The sequence below is a fragment of the Lactuca virosa genome, chromosome 5, assembly GCF_052849685.1.
Source record: "Lactuca virosa cultivar CGN04683 chromosome 5, Lactuca_virosa_CGN04683_v6, whole genome shotgun sequence".
NCBI classification, from domain to species: domain Eukaryota; kingdom Viridiplantae; phylum Streptophyta; class Magnoliopsida; order Asterales; family Asteraceae; genus Lactuca; species Lactuca virosa.
The window spans coordinates 93,840,455-93,850,580 of record NC_136430.1 but is presented as its reverse complement, the minus strand read 5'-3'; the positions used below and the strand labels follow the sequence as shown (position 1 = coordinate 93,850,580).

At 39.5% G+C, this 10,126-nt stretch overlaps 1 non-coding gene across 1 annotated transcript; it reads right to left on the bottom strand.

The window, feature by feature from the left end:
* Positions 1 to 8,885: 8,885 nt before the first annotated feature.
* Positions 8,886 to 8,992, bottom strand: LOC145118322 (small nucleolar RNA R71). Its single transcript, XR_013713278.1, has one exon. It is a non-coding gene; the product is annotated as a small nucleolar RNA R71 (small nucleolar RNA).
* Between the last annotated feature and the right edge of the window lie 1,134 nt (positions 8,993 to 10,126).

Here is a 10,126-nt window from a genome sequence, read left to right as displayed (position 1 = left end):
CCATTAAAATCCATAACTTCTTCGTCCGACGTCCGTTTTCATCTGTCTTTTTATCGTTACGCTACTATTAACGAGATCTTCGATTCTTGTTTAGGTTGTGTCGGCTAAAAACCACTCGATCTAATATTCGAACTTCGGGCTGTACACTGCTAAGCCAAAACTTCGAAAAATCATAACTTCCTCATACGAAGTGTAACGCCCCGATTCTCGAATATCAATTTATGGTGATAAATTCTCATGAATTCAAGGTCTACTCGACGAGTTGGTTTCCTGACTCGTCGAGTAGCAGCGGGTTAGGCCGTGCACTTAAGTGATCTACTCGACGAGTAGGAGCTGGAGGATGATTTGCCCCTTAGCCTCCATTTGCAGCCTCTAGAGAGTTCAGTAAAACCCTAATACGCGCGTGTGTGTGTGCTCCATTTGTGTGTTTCAAGCCTTGGAAGAAGATTCTTAGAGAAAGGAACTTGGAGATCAAGTAGCTAGCAGCAAGGAGCTTGTGTGGACCTGAAATCTACCTCAGTTAGCACCATTTGAAGGTATCAAGTCGTTACCTTGACCTTCTTTCCTTCTATATCTCTTTTGGGTTGAAGATTAGGGCTTTTTAACATGTTATGAAGTTATTCTTGGGTATGATCTAAGATCTGAAGTTGCAACTTCAGATCTGAACTCTCCTTGGTCTTTAGGTCCATAAAGCTTACAGCTTTAGCAAGTATGAACCCTTCCTTTTGAGTTAAACTCCATTTCAAATTTAGATTTGGCATTATGAGTCATTAGAGCCTTGAATGCACGTAAAGTTTGCAACTTTACGTGATAAACATGCATTGGGAAGCTGGATCTACAATTTGGAGCCTTAGCATGGCTTAAAAATCGTCTGTATGAGTAAAGGTCTGAAGAGACTCGGCGAGTTGTATGAACGAATCGGCGAGTCCAATGAAGATTGCCGTAGACTTGGCGAGTCCGATGAAGGTTGCCGTGGGCTCGGCAAGTCAGTCGAGTGACTCGGCGAGTCGGCGAGGGTTTTCCCAACCTTTGGACACGTATGAACGCGGTGAGTTGTAAAGGGGAAAACTCGGCGAGTTGGCCAAGGAGTTACGGCCACTGACACTAGGAACTCGATGAGTCACACGAGTGACTCGGCGGGTTAGCGCGTTATACAAGGAACTCGGCGAGTAGCTAAGAGTACTCGACGAGTTAAGGTCAACATGGACTGTGGACCTTGACAATTGACTTTGACTTTGACCAAGGGTTGACCAGTTGACTTCTGAGGGTATTTTGGTAGATTGGATATTTATAGCAAAGGACATTGGTGAATATAGGTGTTGGAGTTGGAGCTACATTTGAAGAAGTTTGGCACTACCTTCCGAGCTACCTGCGAGGTGAGTTATCCTCACTATACTAAGGGGTCTAAGGAACCAAGGCCGGCCCATTGAATATGTTATCCAAGTAGTGTTATTATGTTGAGTATGGGTTAGTGATTGCATGCTAGTGGTTGTGCCAGTTAGGTAGACCTGTAGGACTACCTGAGTTGTTATATGATTAATTGCATGCATAGTGGTTATGTTATATGTTGACATGTTATGTGGGATGGGTTAAGGTGATACTGCTTCGTGCGGTAACCAACAAACCCGGGAGCATTCCAGATGCGAGCTAAGGGAGACTCGTACTGTGGGCTCGATAGCAAGCCATATGTGAGCTGTGGGCCCGTAAGGCAATCCAGACTCACACTGTGGGCCCAGGGGTAATCCAGTCTACAAAGCTGTGGACCCAATACATGTTGTTATTTATGTATATGTGTTATGTGCAGTGTATCAGTATTTTTGGGGGAACTCACTAAGCTTTTGGGCTTACAGTTTCAGTTTATTGTTTTAGGTACAGAGGATGACCGCGGGTAGGCGAAGGCGTGACAGTACACTTCCTCATATTTTGATTTGGATTTCTGGGATACTCTGATATGAAATTATTTTGAAAACAGATTTGTAATAACTAATGGCTTTGAATGATTTGAAAAGTTTTAAATTGGCTTGAATTTTATGGGTGTTACACGAAGTCAGATTTGGACGTTCTTTTTATGCATGCTCTCGGTTTAACGAACACTACGGCTTTCATGTAGATCACCAAGGCTAAAAAGTCCTTTATCGTAAATTCACTATTTACGTCACGCAGTGTCGTGCCGGTTTTGTCTCGAAACTTCGACAGGCCATAACTTCTTCGTTATAACTCGGATTTCGGCGCTCTTTAGAATCCTTGTCACGACCACTACAACTTTCTTCTTCGATAGCGGGTTTTTATAACATTTTATTTTTGATGCTTACTTTTATCCTTTATTTATTATATTATTATAAACAAGCAATAAGCACACAAAAGCACATAATTCACATAATATTCAAGTAATTGATCTTTATTACTTTAAAACGAGTTACAACGGTTGACCTAGACTATTACATCATCATTAGTGCTAAACCCAGAAACACGGGCGTTACAATTCTCTCCCCCTTCGGATGATTCCGTCCTCGGAATCATGCATCAGTAAACAAATGCGGATAGCGACTCATCATGTCACTCTCCGTTTCCCAGGTGAGATTTTGCCCATTCGAATGTTTCCATCGCACAAGCACTAAGTCGATCATCTTGCGTCGCAACTTCTTCGTCTTATGGTCAGCAATCACCTCGGGCTCTTTGATTAGTCTCTTATTCTCATCCATCCTCAACTCTGAAATTGGAATTATGTCGGGAACTTCTCCCCTGAACTTCCTCAAAAAACACACATGGAATGTGTTATGAATACCATCTAGTTCTTCGGGTAATTCGAGCTTGTAAGCTTGGTTCCTAATCCTTTGAAGAACTTAGAACGGTCCAATAAACCTTGGACTCAACTTCCTTCGTTTCCCAAATCTTATAAGTCCCTTCCACGGTGAGACTTTGAGCAAAACTGAATCCCCAACTTTGAATGTCATCGGTCGTCTCTTCTTATCAGCATAGCTCTTCTAACGATCCTGAGCTGCTAACATCCTTTCCCTGATCACCTTTAACTTCTCAGTAGTCTGATGGACCATCTCGGGGCCCATAAACTGCTTTTCTCCTGCTTCAAGCCAACAAGACGGCGTACGACACTTCTGTCCGTACAAGGCTTGATAAGGTGCCATGTTAATGCTCGAATGGTAACTATTGTTGTAGGAAAACTCTACCAGAGGTAAGTGTTCATCCCAATTACCTTGGAACTCTAGGGTACACGCTCTTAGCATATCTTCCAATGTTTGAATCGTTCTTTCGCTCTGACCATCGGTTTGTAGATGATAAGCTGTACTCAAACACAACTTCGTACCCAATTCCTCTTGTAGACTTCTCCAGAATCTTGACGTGAAACGACTATCACGATCCGATACAATCGTAAGAGGAACACCGTGAAGTCTTACTACCTCCTTCACGTAAGCATTTGCGAGCTTATCCATAGACCACCTCTCGTTGGCTGCTATGAAGTGTGTACTCTTAGTGAAACGATCTACGACCACCCAAATCATGCAGTGACCGTTCTTCGTCCTGGGCAGTTTAGTCGCAAAATCCATGGTGATGTCTTCCCATTTACCCATGGGTACAGGTAAAGATTCTAAACTCCCATATGGTTTTTGATGTTGTGCATTAACTCTCGCACATGTCACACACTCGGCCACATACTTCGCAACATCGAGCTTCATCGTCGGCCACCAGTAGTAGGGTTTTAGGTCCCTATACATTTTAGTGCTACCGGGATGAATTGATTACATGGTCTTGTGTGCTTCTTCCATCAGAAGATCTCTTATTCCTCCCGTCTTAGGTACCCAAATCCTATCTTGGAATACCTTTAACCCTTGATTGTTCGTACCGAACACCAGCGTTTTGCCCAAACGCTCTTCTTTTCGGTCATTTTTCTCTGAAGCTTCTTCTTGAGCTTTCTTAATACTTTCCACGATCATTGAGACAACTTCAATTCTTAACGCTCTTGGCCTTCTCCTTTCAAGGCTCACTTTTCGGCTTAAAGCATCGGCTACGACATTTGCTTTACCAGGGTGGTAAAGTATCTCGCAATCGTAATCCTTAGGCAACTCTAGCCAGTGTCGTTGCCTCATATTCAACTCTTTTTGATCAACGAGATACTGAAGACTCTTATGATCGGTGAAAAGCTTGCACTTCGTGCCGTAAAGATAATGCCTCCATATATTTAGTGCAAATACTACCGCCGCCAACTCCAGGTCATGAGTTGGGTAGTTCTTTCGTGTTCTTTCAATTGCCTCGATGCATATGCTATCAGCTTATCCCTTTGGGTTAGAATGCAACCTAACCCAATTCCAGATGTATCGCTATAAACTACGAAGTCTTCAACTCCATCGGGCAGAGAAAGAATCGGTGCTTCACACAACTTCTTCTTTCTTCTCGAATGCTTCTTTGTGCTTCTCACTCCAAGTATAAGTAGCTCCTTTATGGGTCAAATCTGTCAATGGAGCAGCTATCGAATAAAAGCCTTGGATAAACCTTCGGTAATATCCGACTAATCCCAGAAAGCTTCGGATCTCTGTAGGATTCTTTGGTCGCTCCCACTTCACTACAACTTCAATCTTCGCTGGGTCAACCATGATCCCTTCTTGGTTAATGATATTGCCATATTTATATATATTTTTAGGCAATATTTAATTACATTTCTATTAATATTTTGGTCATTTGCATAGAATAATGGTACTTATAAGTTTAATTTGTTATTTTGCAGCCAAACAGAAGCATCTTCGAAGATAGGGACTGAAATTGACAGAATATGGAACTTTGGAGGATTGAAGGAAAGAAGTCCGGAATTGATACACGAGTTTGGTTTGCGTTTTTTTCTTTTTCTTTTTAGTTTTTGCATTTTAGTCCTAGAAACATAGATCATATCATCCGACTCACTTTATTCATAATTAAACAATGAGTGTAGGGTTCCTAAAAAATGAAGTGGTAATAATTCAGAATTTAGTTAACAGACAAACCTGGATAAAAAAAAGAATTTAGACACAAATGCATGCGTTGAGGTCTTGGCATAATGGCTGAGCTTGAGTTGGATCGTTCTATGTGATATTGGTGGTGAAGGTTTGATTTAATAATTAGATTTGCTTGAGGGCAAGCAAAGAACAAGTGTGGGGTATTTTGATATGGGCATATTTAGTCATATAATTTATATATTATCTTAATACTTTATGTTGATTTTATCTCATTTAATGAACAAAAGGTGCTTAATTAGTTTAGAATTTCATTTTCAGCAACAATGACATGCTCAGATGGAAAAGGAAGCGGATTTAGCAATTGGAAGCTTGGATCTTGGATTTTGAAGAAAGATGTTGCCGGACAGCTTGACCCCTCGTCAGTGTTTTGGCCATATCTCACTAACCGTAACTCCGATTGACGAGATTCAAAATGTTATGAAAACTAGACACAATTTCGGACGACTTTCGTGTTTTGAGAAAATGTTGATTCCAAACGGACTCGACGAGTTGGGAATCAACTCGTCGAGTTGATCGGAAAGTTCGCGATTCTCGACGTTGACTTGCCGTACACGAGTTTTAAGTGATGGACTCATCGAGTAGGTCACTGGACTCGCCGATTCGCCCCTGTTTTAAGAAAATATATATAGAAACGCTTCTCATTCGAACCCAAACGAATGGGGGAACCCTTGGGGGTTAATTTGCGACTGGAGGTGCAACTAGAAGCCCTGGAACTCGTGGAACAACCCTAGCTTTCAATTTTGGGAAGATAAAAGGCAATTTAGGTTTAATCTTTACTTAATCTTTTGTTTGAACTATGTGTAAACTATTAGATTTCGTTTTTGATAAACTTTCTGCTGTAATCATGAGCTAAAACTCATATCTTCTGTTTAGGGTAGATGAATTTATGACTATGTGTTGATTTTTGTGGTTGGATTAATTGAAATTGGTGAGTTTGTTTTGTTAAGCTTGTTAAAGATCCTCATGTGTTAACAACAACTATTAATTAACAAGTATATTAAGGTGCATGAACATCTCTTAATTGCTGATCTCATATGATTTGTGTGAAAACATTGTTATATGCCTAGGAATAGCGAACGTGAAACTAGGGTTAACTAGAAAATAGGTAAATTAATGTGTGAGCCTTGTGTGACGAACCATCAACAAGAGGTTAATTGAATTAGTAATTTGATTATCTAATTACAAGTCTTACTTAACCCGAATCAATAATCTAGGAAACTCATTAGTTTAACCAATTGGCCAATGTTTGAATTAATTTGCTTTCTAAGGATTAGTAATAGCGAACGTGAACCTAATCACACTAATCGGTAGCCAATAACGAATAATTCATTACACTTACCATAAAATCAACCATAGGAGTAAATGAATCGAACCTAAACAGAAGTATTCTCCATTATTGAATTTAGTGATTATTTATTTGCTTTAGTTGTTAGTTGCTTAGTTTGAGTTTTATTTCATTGTTAAGTTTCTAGTCTTGCAAAACTAGAGAAAACCCCCTTTTATTACTTGTTTTATTTAGATAATATTAGCATTTATTTTAATTGTTTACCGTTCCCTGTGTTCAATACCCTACTTACCTGAACTATATTACTAATCGATAGGTACACTGCCTACGTCGTGAATCAGTTTTTGACACAAATGGTTTATACATATTTTTAGGCAATATTTAATTACATTTCTATTAATATTTTGGTCATTTGCATAGAATAATGGTACTTATAAGTTTAATTTGTTATTTTGCAGCCAAACAGAAGCATCTTCGAAGATAGGGACTGAAATTGACAGAATATGGAACTTTGGAGGATTAAAGGAAAGAAGAACGGAAAATCACCCAAAAGACGTTTTCACGACGTGAACAATTCATGGTTCACAACGTGAGTCGAGAATTCTAGAAGATATGCATACGGGTGGAAGAGTCCTTGCCGAACACGGTTATCTAATATTCACGTCGTGAATCCTTATGGTTCACGACGTGAACTTGGGAAATCAGAATACTATAAATTCCCTTGCCCATTACGATTTGAGGGACTTTTGGCTGATTGAAGGGTTTCCAGAAGGCGATTTTTAGCAGAAGAAAGGTCTTGGAAAAAGGTTTTCAACACCAAAAGAGTGAAGGTCTATAATTTAGTTCACTTATTTGATACTTATGAACATGTTTCCTTATACTTTGATTTGTGTTATTGTGTTAGTTGCAATTATGAGCAGCTGAATCTAGCTACTCTTGTTTAGCTAGATGAAGCTTCTAACTTATGAATAGGTAAATTTTACATGGATTTAATTAGTTGGTAAAGTGCTTGTGTTTGGTTTATAATTACCTAGCATGCTTATGGTTGTTTCTTTAGTTGCTTAATTCCATGTTCTGTGTAGCTTAGTGACCATTAACTGCATGAACTTGTTTACCTAATGATTTAGTGAACATTAAATTGTTAGAGTTAGGATTGACCAATCTTAGTTAGTAACTAAAGTAAATAAACTTAGCTGTGCTAGAGAACGTAGATTGTGACTATAATTGCGTTTGCATAATAAATCTTACACAGCATATTCATATTCATAATTGGTTCTGTGTTTAATTGTGTGTGACCATACATAGTTTTACATGAATTAATTAATTATTGGTAAAATTAGACTTAAATTACTAATATAATTAAAATCAACTTGATAATCCATAATTCTTAGCTAGCCATAAGGACGAGGTGGATTCGAACTAAACAAGAGTGTTTTAACTTATTGATTGAATTTGAGCTAAGTTCGTCTGATCTTGTAAAATCAGATAAAACCCTTTTTAAACTTGTTAATAATTAGGTTAATTCGATAGCAAGTAGATTAATTAGTAACACCGTTCCCTATGATCGATACCCGACTTACCCAAGCTATACTATAATCTGACTAGGTACACTGCCTATAGGTGCATAGTTGGTCTAAGTTTGTTAGGTTATAAATATTAAAATTAGTGGGTACTTTTGTGCACATCAAGTTTTTGGCGCCGTTGCCGGGGAACGGCTTAGTTAATTATTAGTCTGTTTGCTTTAAATTAATCAATCCTTTTTGTAGGTTAAAACCTACAAGAAGTTACTTTTCTGTTTTAATTTTTTCTACATTACAGTTCTCACGACGTGAACCTTCAAGATTCACGACGTGAGAACTGAAGTCCTTAGTTTTGTTTATTTCAGTTTTTTTTAGTTCAGTTTTACGTTTTATCTTTTTGTTTTATTTCAGAAGTTCATGACTAGAGGTTCTAACACACCTTTGGTACCACCACTTGAAGATCCCGAGTCTGCAATTCACAAAAAGAAGGATAAGAGCGTGAAAGAAGATCAAACACCGAAGAAGACACCTTTACAAGAACTGAAATCAGCCTTTTCAAGGAAGTCAGGAAAGAAAACGGGAGAATCGAGTTCAGCCTCAAAGAGCAATTTTGAAGTTTTCGATCAAGAATACGAATCAGAAAAAGAATTTGGACTTTATACGAGTGAACCCGAGAACGAGTCGGAGAACGAAATGGCAAACATTGATGAGATGGCCATGGGGGATTACAAGAAGCGCATTCGAGATGATGTGGGGCCGGGTTTAATACATCCTGCGATACCTGCCAATGCCACATTCGAGTTAAAGGGACATATCCTTACGGCACTCAAGGATATCCCATTCTATGGGAAGGATCATGAAGATGCTTTTAAGCATTTAGACGAGGTCAATGATATTGCGGATTATTTTAATACTCCTAATATCCCGAGGGAGACAGCTTTGTTAAGAATGTTACCAGTCACTTTCAAAGGAGCTGCAAAAGACTGGTTGAAGGCTCTTCCATCTGGTACGATCACCACATGGGCCCAATTGCGTGAGAAATTTCTAGATCAGTTTTGCCCACCCTCCGAAATCTCTAAACTCAAGAAGGCGATTGCCAACTTTGAGCAAAACCCGGGGGAGTCATTATACGAGGCATGGGAGCGCTACAAGGGGTTGTTAAGGAATTGTCCTCAACATGACCTAAATCTTCAGCTAGAAATGTCGATATATTATGATGGGGTGAATGTCATGACTAGACAACTCCTTGATTCACAAGGACCACTAACAAAGAAGAACCCAATTCAGGCCAAGGAGCTGGTTGAAGTATTTTCAAAGCACTCTCGTGAGTATCACAACCCAGGACGCGATGGAATAAAAGGTAGTGGAGGTGCACAAACTGAAGAGATGGCTACTGTGATGGCAATGTTTGGATAGAAGATTGACCCAAATGGACCAATCAATTCATGCAATTCGAGTTGGTTGCGAGAGATGTAGTGGCCCACATTTGACAAAAGATTGCACTTTGGAGGAATATGGAAACAAGAAAGCTCAAGTTTGCTACTCAAGTGGGGACAAGTACGATGAAGACTGGAGGAAGCCAAAGAAGGAGTGGCTGCCTTAAGATGAATACAAGAAGCAAAAAGAAGAGAAATTTAGGCAAACTGGCCGGGGTTTCTACCAAAGAGAGCAACCACTAGTTGAGAAGAAAACAGAATTAGAGACCATGTTGATGAAATTTATGGAAGCTTCAGAAAAAAGACATGATGCTACTGACACTGTAATGGAAGAACAAAGAGCTATAATGAAGAATCATCACGCAATGATGATAGATCAGCAGGCATTAATAAAAAATCAGTAAGCCTCCATCAATAACCTTGAAGTACAACTTGGTCAACTTACCACTTTGGTTAATGAGAAGATGTTCCCGAAAAATCCTGAAAAGAAGACTCAATCTTACGTAATGGCCATAGATACTGAAGAAGAGGCGATTTCTGAGTTCCTAGAAGCCTTAGAAGTGGAGCCACAGCAGCCCGATCCAAAGCCAAAGAAGCCGAAGCTCGAAAATGAAGAATCTGCTGGAATACCCAGTTCACGTCGTGAGCCCGCTATACTCACGTCGTGGGCCCGGTCGGAACAGAAAAAATCAGTATCTGTTCCAGCTTATAAACCACCTTTTCCATTCCTGTCTAGAGCTAATCTCAGTCCACTGGAGAGAGAACATCTGGAGTTTATCAAGCAATTGAAGGGTATTCCTATTAATACTCCTTTTATTGATTCGCTTGCAAAAGTTCCAGAATATGCTAAGTTCCTACAAGACTTGTTAGACACTCGTCAGC